Genomic DNA, 6,013 nt, shown 5'->3' on the forward strand with positions numbered 1-6,013 from the left:
TTTATTTTTGTAAAGTAGGTTTGTGTTATTTATTTCTTTCATCACACAGTAAATATGGACCAAGCCCTATTATGTGCCAGGCCCTAGCCCCAGGGGTCCGGCTAATCACCAAGCCACAGATGGGGGGTGTTAGGGAGAGCCATTAAACAAAGGATTACCCAGATAATGTGTTCATTACAGATGTGCTTGGATGGAGACCCAGGGAGCTGGGAGAGACTGTGCCAGACAACTTGATTTGTAGGGGTGAGCAGGGAAGGCTTCCCGGTGGTGGAAAGATCTGGAGTGTGAGGGTGGCCCTCTTGGTGTTGAACAGAGAGACAAGGCCCTGGCCAGAGCTGCCTCCAGAGAAGCAGAGAGGGGCACAGGTGGGAGAAGTTCTGATCCCTCACTTCCTGGGGTCCCTGAGATCCAGCAGCCTGCCTGCCCACCCTGCCCTCTGTCTCATGAGCCAACAAATCTCCCTTTTTTGCCAAAACGAGGGCAAGCTGGGTTTCTGTCTTTTACACCCAAAGAAACCGATGAATGGTGTTACAGTCCCCCAGCGTTTTTGGCACCAGGGACTGGGACTGGTTCTGTGGAAGACTATTTTTCCAGAGGAGGTAGGGGTGGGTTAGGAGGGTGGTTTTGGGATGATTCAAGCACATTATGTTCATAGTGCACTTTATTTCTATTATTATAACATTGTAATAGATAATGACATAATTATACAACTTACCATAATGTAGAATCAGTGGGATCCCTGAGTTTGTTTTCCTGCAACTGGACGGTCCTATCTGGAGGTGATGGGAGATCATCAGGCATTAGATTCTCATAAAGAGTGTGCAGCCTAATCCCTTGCACTCACAGTTCACAATAGGGTTCACGCTGCTATGAGGATCTAATGCTGCCCCTGATCTGACAGGAGGCGGAGCTCAGGCGATAATGCAAGCGATGGGGAGTGGCTGTAAATACAGATGCAGCTTCCTTAGCTTGTGTGTGGCTCACCTCCTGCTATGCCGCCGGTTCCTCACACGTCACAGACCGCTATAGGGGTTAGGGACCCCTGCCCCAACTCCTCCCTTCCTTCCTGTATGGCTGAGAGAGGTGAAGTGATCTACCCAAGATCACACGGCAGGAATTCAAACGCAGTACTTCTTCTCAACCTGTTCAAGGTTTAGCAGGGGCCTCCGGGATCCACCAGCCACGTTTGTGATGAGTGGGGAGGTGAACTCAGAGCAGTTTTGGGGAGACTGAACAGCGAAGTGGTGGGGAAAGTTGGTTTCAGACCAAAGATATTATAGAAAATTACCCCTGGATGGAATCTTCCAAATCAAATTGTGCTTTAGGGCACTGGTAGAATAATGAGTCTCCTCATCATATCCTAATCTCTGGAACCTGTGGCTCTGTTACTTTAAATGGTTAAAAGAGAGTTTGCAGCTGTGGTTAAATTAAGGCTTTGGGCTGGGCGCAGTGGCTCACACCTGTAATCCCAGCACTTTGGGAGGCGGGTGGATCACTTGAGGTCATGAGTTCAAGACCAGTCTGGTCAACATGGCGAAACCCCGTCTCTACTAAAAATACAAAAATTAGCCGGGCGTGGTGGTGTGTGCCTGTAGTCCCAGCTACTCGGAAGTCTGAGGCTGAGGCAGGAGAATTGCTTGAACCCAGGATTCGGAGGTTGCAGTGAGCCGAGTTCGTGCCACTGCACTCCAGCCTGGGCAACAGAGTGAGACTACTTCTCAAAATAATAACAATAATAATAATAATGGATTTGGAGATGGGGTGATGACCCTGGGTTATCAGACAGGCCCAGTGTAATCACAAGGGTTGTTATAAAGAGGTTAGGCAGGAGGGTCAGAGTCAGAGAAGGTGATATGAAGACAGAGCAAAGTTTGGAGTGGTGTGGACTGAGGAGCCAAAGAATGTGGGTGGTCTCCAGCAGCTGGAAGAGGAAAGGAAATGATTCTCCCTTCTGGCCTCCAGACGGAATGTAACCCTGTGACCCATTTTAGACTTATGACCTCCAGAACTGTAAGATAAATAAATGGGATGGTTTTAAGCCACCAAATTTGTATTTGTAGTTATGTGTTACAGCAGCAATAGAAACTCTTGAATCTCCTTGGCAGCATTTCCACCAAGTGACCATCGATCCTCGTCTTGAATGCCTCCAGCGACGGGGATATCACTACCAATAGTCACCCTGTTTCCTTTCCAGCAAACTCTTTCTTCTCCCAAACCCATCCTCTGTAACTATTCACCCACTGCACGCCCACTTCGGGCCCCAGTTCTTGGAGCAAAAAGGACAGGCAGACACAATCCCAACCCCTTGTATATCAGGCTTTTGTAGACAGATAATAATTCTCTTCCCCAAGCTTAACAATCTCCAACTTTTTCCCTTGATCAGCTTATTAGAAAGGTCTAAAAGCCAACTCTTTCTGGATGAGGCCCTAGGTAATCATTTGCAGAGTGGGATCTCCCAACCCAAGGCCTCCCGTCCTGAGGAACGGATGACAAAAACCTTATAGAGCGTCCTCCTTCCAACAATAATTCTCCAAACCCCGCCCCCTACTCCGCCAGTGCCCCATTCACAGCCCGAAACATCCGACCGGTATTAGTAATAGTTCATAATACCACCACTTGAGGCTCAGAGCCTGGGCAGGCAGCTAGAATTTAGCAACGTTATTTCGTTTTCATTGTGTTTATTTCTGTTGATGGTAAGGGAAACTGATTTTCCATTTAAATTATGTGTGTATTCAGTAGAAAGCGCCAGTTTGACAACAGCAGTGAGTCTCGCTGCACCGGATGGGTTTGGTTGTGGATAACCTAAGCTGCAGGCCGGACTCGGAACTGCCCGGGACACCGCCTCTGGGTTCTGAGTTCCGAGCGTCGTTGAAGCATCAGAGGCACTACATCAGACCCCAAAATAGTCGTTTTTAGGAAGTCAGGATGGCCGAGCGGTCTAAGGCGCTGCGTTCAGGTCGCAGTCTCCCCTGGAGGCGTGGGTTCGAATCCCACTTCTGACAAGTGCTCTTTTCCGGTATTTTAGAAGAGAAATTTTCGACGACCGCACACCGAGAGAGGCCCGCAAACACAGGGGACCGTACGTTTTACACGCAATCCAAAGTCTAAATGAATGTCTGTGGGGAAGAAAAAGTCTGACAGGACGTGGTCGTGTGATTCTGAACTCCCAACTTTGGAGGAGGTTGAGGCGGGAGGATGTCGCCACCACACTCCAGCCTAGGCGACAGAGCGAGATTCTTTTTTAAAAAAGAAAATGCTCGTTAATAAGAAAATACTCGTTTTGTAAAACAATAAAAAAAGATTATGCGAACATATACACACAAGACATCATAACCTCATTGATCTGTAAAAGAATAGAAAAAGATTATGAGAACATATACACAGAATATATACACACAAGACATAACCTCACTGATCTGCGGTGTTGATGAGGAAAAGTAATACCGCTCTGTCAGAAGTGGGATTCGAACCCACGCCTCCAGGGGAGACTGCGACCTGAACGCAGCGCCTTAGACCGCTCGGCCATCCTGACTGCTTGAAGTGTGCTGCGCATAAAGCCTCTTCACAAGTTCTGCAATGTGCGCATGCGTAGCGGGCAGCGAAGACCCACGCCTAGTTGTCCGCCCGGTGTTGGGTGGAGCGAGATACACTCACTTGCTCCAATGGGCGTGGAGAGATGGGACAAGGAAGGTCAGCGCGATGCACCTAGGCGACGCCAGAGGGTGCGCAAGGCCTACTAGAGAAGGCCGAGACCGAAGACTGTTACTTCAATACACATGCATTCGTGCCTCCAGCCTGTATTCATTCTGCATTCATACATGTACTATCATGTCAGCTTTGATTCCTGAAATCTGCAAGCAACCTTGCATTTCCCTTGTGCACAATGCAATCAAGTCCGTATACCTGCACTGATTCGTAGACATTTCCGTGGGCTGGCGCCCAATCTAGGTAAAGCCCAGGTATTGCAAGGCCGCCTGGCACTCTTACCGCGCTCTCCTTCCGAATACTCGCCCCAGCTGCAGCTTCACATTTGTATATGTGTTATAATTCATTTACTCAGGCTCCGGGATAGAACGAGGCCTGCAGCTGCACAGCCAGACCCGCCCTATTCCTATGTCCCCAGTGCCCAAACCGTGCCCGGCACACAGTATGTACGCAGGGAAGATCCCATGGATTCATTCTTCCCTCGCTTCCTCCTTCCTGCATCCCCTCATTTCGTGACTCATCTCTCTTTTCCTGGCCCCCGCGGCATCTTCCTCTCTTCCCTTCCACCCCCTCTAGGCTTACGCACGCGGCGCACAGGCTGTCTCCAGGGACCAGAAGACCTCGGTACCGAGAGGGTGCCCTTCTCCAGAAGGATTTCTAGGATCTCAGGGGGCTGGGCCGCTGACCTGGTGTGTAACAATTACACATTAATTAATGAATTCCCTCATTAATGACTCATATTCCTACAATGGCAGCTGCTGCCCCTCTCTGTACACAGGCACTAGAAGAGAGGGTCCAAGACCCTCGAACATCTCTGAGCCAACTTTGGAGTCCAGGGGTCAGGCCTAGAAGGTGTGAGCAGTGGGGTCACATTAACCTCTTAGTGCCCTCGGACTTGTCTGAGATGGTATCACAGAGCGGCCTCGGCCAGAGAACAGCAGCACTTACCACCCTTGGATTAGATTCCCTTGAGATGCTTGGAGCTTGGGATGCAGCCCCATGGGGGTGGGCAGAGGTCCTGGTTATCTGAAAGACAATGAAACCCTCCTCTTTCCCTGTCCCAAATGTCCTCTCCTCATTGACTGCCAGAATTCTTTCCTTTAGGTTTAGTACTAACTTCTTTTGTGTCCTCTTCTAAAATACAAATTGCCCTGGAAGCCGGAAAGAAAGTCAACAAATATTTATTAAGCACTTGCTATGTGCCACTCTTCTAGATGCTGTGAACAAAACAGAATTTCCACTCTCAAGATACATTCAGGCATGGAGCGAAGGGAGAAGGATAAGAAACAGGTGGACAAATACATCCAGGTGTTGTTAAATGCTGGGTAGAGGATGCATCAAGAAACTCATGAAAGACTTTAAAACAGGCAAAAAAGATAGCTGGATCTGATTCTATAAGGGCTTGCACCTTTCATTACTTTTATGTCCAAATAATTCTTGTCCACAGAAATACAGGTGAATTTTGTTAGGGTAGAATGCAATTGATCATTGCCCTGTGGATATTGACCAATTTTGCAATCTACTTATAAATTCATTTCAGCATTCCTGATTGCCAATATATGTGTGTCTTTGAATTCTCTTTTGAATTGGCTATAACATTGAACAGGTCCTCCCATTAATGAATGACTAAAATAAAATCTTTGACGTGTTCATTTTATATTTATATGAGAATTATGATTTTATCTTAAAAATTATCCTTTTGGCCAGGCGAGGTGACTCATGCCTGTAATCCCAGCACTTTGGGAGGCTGAGGTGGGCAGATCACGAGGTCAGAAGTTCAAGACCAGCCTCGACAACATGGTGAAACCCCGTCTCTACTAAAAATACAAAAATTAGCCAGGCGTCGTGGCACGTGCCTGTAATCCCAGCTACTAAGGAGGCTGAGGAAGGAGAATTGCTTGAACCTGAGAGGCAGAGGTTGCAGTGAGCTGAGATCACACCATTGCACTCCAGCCTGGGTAACAGAGTGAGACTCCGTCTCAAAAAAAAAAAAAAAAAAAAAAATACCCTTTTAACAGTGATCAAGAGTGATTAGGGCTCTCCTAGGCAGGGTGGTTAGGGAGGGCCTCTGTGAGGAGCTGACACTGAGTTCAAAAGGAGAAACACAAGCAAGATCAAAGCTGCAGGTGGCAGCATTTCAGATAAAAGACATAGCCAGTGCAAAGGCTCTGAGGCAGAGAGAAATATAGTCTGTTGGAGGGACAGCAAGGCCAGTGTGGCAGGGGTAAGGTGATGGGAAGGTTCAGGCCATATCACACAGGGCTGGAGTGCCAGGGAAAGGAGTTTGGATTTTCTTCTGTGATGGAGT

At 48.0% G+C, this 6,013-nt stretch overlaps 2 non-coding genes across 2 annotated transcripts; one reads left to right on the forward strand and one right to left on the reverse strand.

The window, feature by feature from the left end:
- The first annotated feature begins 2,919 nt into the window (after nucleotides 1-2,919).
- On the forward strand, nucleotides 2,920-3,002 carry TRNAL-CAG (transfer RNA leucine (anticodon CAG)). Its single transcript has one exon. It is a non-coding gene; the product is annotated as a tRNA-Leu (tRNA).
- A 447-nt stretch (nucleotides 3,003-3,449) lies between these two features.
- Nucleotides 3,450-3,532, reverse strand: TRNAL-CAG (transfer RNA leucine (anticodon CAG)). The gene has a single exon. It is a non-coding gene; the product is annotated as a tRNA-Leu (tRNA).
- Between the last annotated feature and the right edge of the window lie 2,481 nt (nucleotides 3,533-6,013).

This window comes from Pan troglodytes, chromosome 18, assembly GCF_028858775.2.
Source record: "Pan troglodytes isolate AG18354 chromosome 18, NHGRI_mPanTro3-v2.0_pri, whole genome shotgun sequence".
Classification (NCBI taxonomy): Eukaryota; Metazoa; Chordata; class Mammalia; order Primates; family Hominidae; genus Pan; species Pan troglodytes.